Source organism: Betta splendens, chromosome 9 (genome assembly GCF_900634795.4).
Source record: "Betta splendens chromosome 9, fBetSpl5.4, whole genome shotgun sequence".
Lineage (NCBI taxonomy): Eukaryota > Metazoa > Chordata > Actinopteri > Anabantiformes > Osphronemidae > Betta > Betta splendens.
Window position 1 is genome coordinate 17,048,832 of NC_040889.2, and position 9,874 is coordinate 17,058,705.

Below are 9,874 nucleotides of genomic sequence, written 5' to 3' on the forward strand. Positions count from 1 at the left end.
TACGAGCAGGCGGCGCTGCTCGGTGCCCCGCCGTAGTTGCCATGGCAGCAGACAAGTTGTTGAGCTGGATGCGAGGCAGCAAATGCACTGTGCATCTCAACATTAAGCATCTATCGCTGATTTATAAGGAGAACCAGGGCGTCAGCCTAATTCCGTGGGCATCGTATCATGATCATAATTATATCAACTTGGGTTATTCTGAGATTTTGTGTTTTCGGGGGACTTGTGAAATGCAAGACCTTGGTGCTGAACTCTGGACAGAACGGTTGTATTTGTTTTTGTTTCTGACCATGGAGATAAGTCTCAAAGTCAACATAAACACAAACAAGGACAAGGACGCTCGCAGTGCAGTTCGGATTGAATTAATCCTTTTCTAAGTAGTTTAGAACTGTTGATCACTCTCTTGCTGAACCCTAATGTCTGTTGAGTACAGTAAGTACAGGTTCGATTGTTAGTACATTTTAGACAAATTTCTACTTTTGCTGGAATAGATGATCATGTCCCATGCATCAAGGGAACTGGGAGTCAAACCCGCAACCCTGGACTTCTAACATTACTGTAAAGCCTGTATATGTTCTACCTACCAAGTCAGTCAACTCCTAACATAGAACCCAATAATATGACTTTGTTGATATTCATTCACAATATAATGAGTAAAATGACTTTTTTCGTGCTTGTTTTTTACATATTTAATGATGTAGTCTTATGTAGTGTTTCTACATTACTACATTTATTATTGGTTGGAGCTTTATCCAGCAAAATCTAAATGAATAAATGTGTAATGAGGGGGAAATTCCCTCTCCAGCCGATAAGTACATTCCTTTGTTCGGACTTCTTTCTCATTATTCTTAATTTAAATGTTCATACAATGGGCCAAGCAGAACCCAGACTCCAGATAAACGCTTCCTTGGACCACAGGAAGCCGATCTAGCGTCGAGGAACTGAGCACGTGCAGCTGAGACGGCGAGCGTGTCAGTGTTTCTGTGCGAATCAAATATGAATAACAACAATTAGACCTACACATGTTTCACAGGTGTTGTCTTCCATTCAGCCCGCTGATTGTTGCTGCGCTCAGCCAAACCAACCAGATCCAGTTACACAGTGAGAATAGGAGAAAACTGCATTATTTATTAACACCATCGTATTTATTATGAACAATGAAAATAACTAGGGGTGTGATTCAGAGCGGAGGGAGTGGATTCATCGTTAGACAAGGGAAGACGTCAACGGAAGTTCAAGTGAGTCGTAACAGTTGTTAACTGAAGAAATAGAAATAACCGACCGGATTTTTATTAACTTTAGTAAATCTGTAATATTTTTTGCATTTCTAAACAGTCGGTGTTGATGTTGGAATATCATAGACAACACATTGAGAAATTTCCATATAATAAGATTTTAATATGCTGGAAAATACAGATGCTGCTTAGCTGCGTGTGGCTCTGCCCGTTCATTTGACCTTGAAGTATCTGAGCTTAGTGAACGGGAGTCCCAGGACTACTGCATTTATCATTGAAATACTGAGCTGTCAGGTCGCACTACATACCTGTCAGGAAAGGCTCAAAGGTACAGCTCCGGCTCCTCTCCTCCGTTGCAGTGCATGATTCTTCATTGCATTGCATAGCAGGTCTATTCAGTGTTGTTTTCAGCCATATGTCAACATAATTCATTTCCGCGTGTGACAGCGCCGTACAGTAAGACACTGTGGCACTGCCAGTTCACAAAACCGTGTTTACACAACCGGGGGAATGTGCTGCTCTCCCGCTTCTCCTGCTTCACGTGTCATCTCGAACCCGTGACGCCGCGAGGAGCGCCCTGGAACGAGGAATGAGGCGCGTGCAATTAGGCGCGCTGCTCGTTAGGTTAAATGGAAGCACAATATTTGAACAAACGATCTAACGGAGGTATAGGACTGAGCCCCTATCAGCGCAGAGACAACACTTTGTCACCATGCCTCTCATTGTGACATCTGAAAAGACCCACAGGTGCTGTAGAAAGTGACTGTGTTGTCATATTTCATTTAGGCATCCTTCTGCAAAGCTGTAATTGCCTAATTAGCTTGTTAATTAGGAGATTAGCATTTACTGATAGAGTGGCTTGCTCTGTTGTGATGAGAGTAATACAGATTAAGTGAGAAGTTATGGGTGTATAATTTCATAGTTTCGCTGGCCACGGAGGGGTCACAAATCAGGAGGAGATTTGTGACACGGCTGCTTGCTTTACATCTGCAGACGTTGCTCGTCTGTGTGTTTTTTTTTTTTTTTTCTGAATCGTTGTTTGATACTGAAAGAGTGAAGGCGGCCTGTCACGCAGCAGAGTGATGCTGCAGCTCCTGGTCTGTGTGTCGCCTGTTTGAGCCCCTGTTGCTCAGGGAGGACGTTCAGGAGGACGGGGCCATTTTTTCAATGTCGTATTTGATCCTACTGTATTAATTACATTAAATGAAGCAACTCCATATTTGTTATGTATTGTATAATCCTCACAAATGCAGCATTAGCTTCACTGTGGTGAAGGTTGATAACTACCCAGGAAATATTGCATCTTCTTGTTAACGCCCCCTGTGGTCATTAAATCATTCCCAGTGTTAGTGTGGGAGGTAAACTAATAAATGTCCAATTACAGAGTTGATACATTTCCAACATGTTTGTGGGACAGGAGTGAATCCAGGTCACGACTTTGTCGTTCGGTGCTCAACATGCAGATGAACAAATGTTTGAACTGAAAGCACCTTTAATCCACAAACGCAGCCGCTCGGGCTCCGACCACCTCCTTCAGGTGTTTCCCCACAATGTCAAGTGTCCCCTCGAACGTCACCACTTCCACAGAGTTTCATTCCTGACACCATCGTACACGGATGCAGGGAATGTGCTCTTTTTCTTTCCTCAGCGAGTCCGGACCGACGCCAGAGACGGGCAGCAGACAGTAATCAGGGGGAGAAGGTGAGCGGTACACAGCCGCGCCGCTCGCCACGATCAATCATACTATACTTGTCCTCCCTCGACTCGCTGGCTGTTACTGTCTCCACTGAATGCACTTCTCTCTTTGCTTAAAATTATTACACAGGCCATAAACCCAGAGAGGTGAGTGTCCTGTTAATGTGGGCACATGTAGTGGTTGCAGTAACCTTTAAGACCGGCCGGCGAGTGTTGGTGGCTTGGACACGGGCCATATATTCTGGTCAATACCAGCGACGCGGTTTGACCGGAGGAGGCGTTTTTAAAGCCCTACATTTTAATTGTCATCCAGGCTCAGGAGCAAAGCAGGTGCTTTGATTGCGAACTCCATTTCATTTTTTAAGACGACCACCGACTTTACCCCGCTTTGCCTCCTTGGTGCTGCATATTCAATTTCAAAGATTTAAACATTAAACGTTGCAACTTTTCTCTCCTCCTTTCAACATCAATTTGTCTGGTAATGAAGAGAAAATCTGGGAAGGGGTCAGAACGCGGCGCGTCTAAATCACGGCGGCCAGACTGCTCTCGACTCAGCCTGAGTATCGACGTTGTGCCAGCTGTGACACCATAACTCAGCCCACTGCGATGGTCATTTGATAAATGGTGTCATAAATTGTTGACAAAACAATTTGTGATGTATTATGTTACCGATGGGTTGTACTGCTTATCAAATCAAGTAATCTGGCAGAGCTCTCCATTCATCAGCGTAATGCGAGCGCTCGCTGAAGATAGTGATGACTTTGTTGCTTTGTCAACATACAGTGGAAACGCAGCGAGAGCTTTCGTTAATGTTATCAGCGTCGTGTGGAGGTGGGTGCGACCGGCGTCGTTCCCGCGGAGAGGAGGAGCGCGGCGGCCGATGTTGAGAAATAGCTCGCCTTATCTTAAGTGGTCATTATTTTAGGGTGAAGGCGCGAAAACGCAAATGAGTGAAGCAAGAAGCGGCGCGGTGTGTTTTTCATTAAACGCCGGCGACAAAGTCAAATATTAAACGCGTGCGCTATCTTTGGTTCTCAAAGGTTCAGATTTGAGCTGATGCTGGTGGGCCGGGCTTTAAGGGCACCACGTCCAACACTAATACCACACCTGCAGCAGATCTGACAAGTGCCACGGAGAAATTAGGAAACGTTCAGCTACAAGACGTGAAGTTGGAGTGAATAAGCTGAATGTTATTGACTGTAAGATAAGACACTGGTACACGAGTCAGTCTACTGGGACCAGTAGTAGGAGGTTCCACGTAAAGTACAGACACCTGGTGAACAAAGAATCAAACCCAGTCAAACCTGGGATTGTTTAAGCATAAAAAGCATAACTATCAATACAAAATTATCTAGTTGTCACTTTATTTTGACCCGTGCCCCATGAGCTAATGTTTGACTTTAACTTAACTAAATTTATGAAATATGTGAATTCATGAAAATGTCATTACATTTTTGAAATCTATGCGATTTTGCACATTTCTTCACCACAAAGCGCCATCTATTGATTAGGACCCGTCTCAAAATAGTCTGTTTCTACAGCTTCTCACTGGTTGGAGTTGCAGGGGTGCAGCATGGAGCAGGTTTCCACATGCTGACACGCGTGTCAGTAGCCACGACAGCTGTTTTTTCCCCCCTCCTTCCAAACGCGCGTCTACTTTTAGGTCTCGTGGAACATGCCAGACTGAAAATAAGCCCACGGTTCCTCAGCTCAGCGGCGAGTTCATTACTGTTAGCGTGTTGACAATGTGACCGCACACACCAGCAGCTGTCTCGCTTCCCTCTCAAGTGTCCTGTACGGAGAACTCAAAGCGAAGACAAATGAGAAGCGAAACAAAGCGGGAGCCTCGCGCGCGTCTCAGCAGTCGGCCCGCGTCGCGTAATCAGGAGCGTTTTAACACGCGCTAAAAGCGCGTTTCTTTATTTTTAGCTGACGACGGCGCGTTTCGTTGTCAGCCTGCTTCAGACGTCTCTGCTCCAACGTCTGTTTGTTAGCGGAGGTACAGCATTCGTGTGAAACATACACCATTACATCTATGAAGTACATGCGCACGTGCTGCACGCTCTCCACCCGGTTCTCCGGATTATTTGATCTTGAAAGGCGGCGCGCGATAGGAGGCGCGCGCTCTTGATCAAGAGGCGCCGTCCTTTTCATCATGGCGCTGTTTGCGGCAAGTCGCCTGTCCGTCCTCTCCCTGACAGCGCCACTCCCGTTTGCGTGGCAGTGGGCGACCCCTGGGCTTCAAAGATACATTGAAGCTGCGCAAATAATCTGTCAAACGCGGAGACCGGAGATTAGAACAACATCTGTCCGGCGCATGTCAAGAAACCCGCGCGTGAACGAAGCGCTCGTTGTTGACGCGACGGGAAAACGCGCGTTGGCGTCTGGGTGTTTTGGCGCAGCGACGGCCTCCGACGCTCGTCCCTTATCATTGTTTTAATGCAGCTTGTTTGAGGGAAAGGGATTAGATGACCCACTGCTTGGTGACATTTAGTCTCCGCAATCTCACAGAGGAGGAGCGGGATTTATGAAATGGGTCACACACATGCACATGAGTCTTACTTAAGCCTCCCGTTAAAGCTACATGACCTTAAGAAACAGGGAAACATATCGCTGGAAAATGCTAATGTGGTGCATTTGGTGCACATTAATTCAGTGCATGAATATGACACATATTTCACCGCTGCAAAAATAAAAGTGGAAGCTATTACATGATGCATTCTTTTCTTAAACATGAGCAAAATCTGCTCTTGCGCGATTTAAGACTCGCTGTAGTTTGTTAACCACTGAAAATATATTAGGTTTAGTTATTATTATTTATGTGATGATATGGAAGTGAAGGTAAATTACTGATTTGGAGTGTTTTCAGAGTGTCAGAGAGCTCATCCTGAAATTTGGTAATTACCGTGTATGTGTGTTTGTCAGCGTCTCCGACGGGTGGAGGGTCTGTGAGCATCAGACAAGATAAATATTCAGACTTAGCTTTGACGGCATGTGGCAGATTAGCATTCAACAGCGCTAGACTTACTTTGTTTCATAAAAAACAAATGTTTCCACATCCCATGGTGATTTTCTCCTCAAGCTGCAGCAGCACTTTCTCTGGAAAGTGGACGGCACCAGGATCTCAAGGTTAATGCTTCTCAGGAGTCTTTAGCTCTGGCCTTCTGTGCAGATCACCGCAATTAGGCTTTTCACTTGTGAATTAAAACTGCTTGAAACGGAGAGGTCAGCTTTCATCATCTGACCCCGCGTCCTCCAAGACTAAGATAACACCGAGTGTCACATTACAGGGCGAGGTTAACAGTGAATTCCGAGGGCTGGATAATTTGATGTGCACACTTTGGGTTTTGACAGTTTCTCCTGCAAATATGTGCACGCGTGCTTTTGTTTTTCTCACTAGGCCTTTATTTCTGCACTAATTCCACATTTTCTCTTTTCACCTAGAAATTGTCGTTCGAGTCAAACGTTATACTGTTGCAAAAATGCTACAGACATGACACTGAGGTCATGGGGGGATGGAGGAAGGTGGCCGTGACATTGCACATGAAGGTTGTTAAAAGTCCCTCATTGTGTCCCTAGGTCGCTGCTGACAATTAAGACGTTTAGCCCGTGATCTTTTTCTGACCTCGTAACTGCAGCAACAATATTTTTGATCATTCTTTAAAATGGACACGAGACATTTTGTCCACATCTGTGAGCGTTTTGTTCAAAATGTGCATGTTACTCAACATTGCACCGTGTTGAGCAGCCGGCCTGTCTGAAGTAACTCCCGGTGTGGCTTTGAAGGCAGCCTCTGCAGCATCTGCAGCATCTGCAGCCTCTGCAGCCTCTGCAGCCTCTGCAGCATCGTCTTCATGAAGCATGTTTGCTTGCTTACGAAGTCTCGCCGGAGGAATGAGGATTAGTAAGTGGCCGTAACGTGAAGACGACGCAACACGACTGACTTCAGTCACTATCTTATTGATATTCTAGGACACGTTACAGTTAAACGTACTGGAAGACTTCAGATGGACGAGTGTTGCCCATGCAAGCAGAGATAGTACAAATAGTTCTGCTGATCAGGGACAATTTTTTGCCATTTTATTGTACTGTGACATATCTTTCATTAAGGTTTAAGCATTAGATTAAACTAGAACCAGTATCCAATAGTAATTAACTTGAGTATATCGGGAGGCCATTATTCACATTAAAGTAACCTTTTAATAGCTGAGCCTTTAACTCCACTGCAGGTAATGACTTTAAAGAGTGCTTATTAAAAGAGAAATGGTAATGAGCTTTAATAAAGCAGAACAACTTTGAAATGAAGAGAGCTTTTCAATAGGAAAGGATGGAGGGATTGGACCTGTGATTCCATTAACGAGACTAATGATTCTTTATCAGCCCTCTTATGTGTACATGGAGTTAACATTAACAGTGATTGAGGAGGGGTTTCAGTGGAAAGATGGGCCCTTTCATTGCCCTTTAAAAGATCAGATAAGAGAAAAAGAACTTTAGTCATTTAAATCACCGAGAATTGATAACACGAGTCCCGCGACCTCAGACTCGGGGAGACGAGCTGGAATCTCCTTCAGCACTTATGGACTGTAACAATACAGAACATCTGTAATTATAAAACGAATCGGTCTCATTACGGGTGAAAATGAGCCGAAAGAAAGGAAGTGGGAGAAAGCGGCGCGGGCGTCAGAATTTGATTTCGCTCATAAAAGCGTGCGTGTGTGTGTGTGTGTGTGTGTGTGTGTGTGTGTGTGTGCGCGCTCCTGTTTACATTCTATTGTGTACAACCTACTCGCCGTCCTTCACAGCCACAGACGCGCGCACGCAGGTACACTGTATGAAGCCTGAGTGGGAGGCCACATGGCAACAAGGTACGGGAGACAAAGAATTAAAGGAACACGGGGACAGAGAGAATGGAAATAATTAAATCAATCTTTGGCGAGCAGCTGGAGCAGGACTCCAGCTGACAGCAGCACCTGGGTGTGGAGCACAGGCTGCCTGGGGCGGCGCTGCCTCTCCCCGTCGCCACGCAGCCCCCCCCACCCCCGCTTCCCGGTGCCCCCCGCGGCCCCCTGGCCCCTGTCGCGGCTCTGGCTAGTGCCTCCGCTTTGTGTTTTCAGACGGCGTCGTCACTCCGATGCTCACAGACTAATTAAAGGGATGATTTGTGAAAGGGCACGGTTTTATCCAATTAATCACAAACACACAAAAAAAAAAAAAACCCATAAAAGCCATCATCTAAAAATATTCCTGTTGGTTTGCCGTGCACCTAATAGATTAAGGCGCATTAACGGAGCGACGGGATGATCTATTTTAAAACATGACAACGCCAGAAAAGGTTGGCGAGAGCTCTCGGCGTCTTTAAGGCCCGTCAATCCGTTTGGTGCGTCAGCATCCCGGCAACAATACAAATGACTCCCTCTCGCTATTAGTGACAACAACTTGCTCTGTGTTCGTACATCACTTCGCTTCCTTTAAACAGGAGCCAAACATACATGTCTGAATGAATGACTGTGCAGTTCTCCAACAAATGCTCCCCATCGTCCGTGTTCCTCCTCGTTTCAACATGTTTTAATTAGTAGTGAAAAATGAGTTCATTTGGAAGATAAATAACGAGAGCTGTGCATGTCTGTTTTTGCTTGGCAGGACTGACGACGGCTGTTTTTCCAGCCCGTTCCCACGAAGAAGAGAGAGACTCCATTTGCATAGCTTACGAAGCCCGAGCAGCAGCACAGAAGCAGCGTCCGTGTGAATAATGTCTTAAAATGTTAATTCCCATCCATGATAATAAAACCGTTTTGATGTCATCTTTAGGTTCTTAAACAATTTCACCACATGCACAGAAATTAACACAGATCACCAATAAATATTTATTTGGTGTTTGTGGCAATACGGGTGTGAACCCAGGTGTGATTCGGTTTCAGTCTATCAAGATTAATTTTGTCAGGAACATGATGAATGCAACACGGGGCAACGCTCTGATGCATCAGTGTCATTCCAGATGAGATTTTTCACGGGACTTGAGAGTTTCCAAGATTAAGTGCAGTATTAGTCAATGTTTTTGGGATAAGACTTCACACTAATTTAGTGAAGAGCAACAACCTGCAGAGGAGAATCCATTAGCAATGACAATGAACTACAGCTCTGGTGGGGGGAAATCTGATTAATGCCGCTTGCTGAAATTGTAAAGTCGTTTCACTGGTCGGGCGATAATTCCAAATGTGCAGAAATACCAGCTCGTAAAGTGACTCTGTCCGTGCCAAAGTCTCTCTGTGCTGGAGTATTGTCATATTTCACGGGTCCCCAGGAGCCAGAACAGTGGTTGGTCCTGACTCTGAATTTATGCCTACGTCCGGGGAATGTTGTACAAGAGCATATGAAAAAAAAACACATCAGAAGAGGGGTAAATATTGGTGAATTCTGAAACGCGTACGGCGTCTTGTGCCAAATCTCAAACAGGAGGAGCGCGAGGTGGGTGAAAGCACCCAGGGAAGATCAATGCGTTTTCTTAAAATACCCGCCCTCGTTAGAACGAGCGGCGTGTTGCGATACAGGCCTGACCTCACGTCACCGCATACCTCTTCATTACCCCCTCCCTTCTTGAGGAAGTTCCCCTATTGAGATCAGATGTTTGGAATATATAACGCTGACAAGCCGCTGTCAGCATTGATTTCCATTCCTCCCAGAAATATGGCGTTGAAATCCTCTCCAGGCAGATAAGTATCTTTACACATGACTGCCAGATTTGATTGCCTTCTGTAAAGCGGGGCTGCGGCGGAATCACTCTCAGCGCGTGCCACAGTACATTGTATCCGTCCTCTGTTATGCCACGCGATGCCCCTCGTGGAGCCCTCGTCTAAATATGAAGGCGTCTCCATGCTTTGCTGTTCTCAGATGGATGGTGTGATGGCTGAATGTACTGAGTGGTGTGTGTGTGTGTATGTGTATGT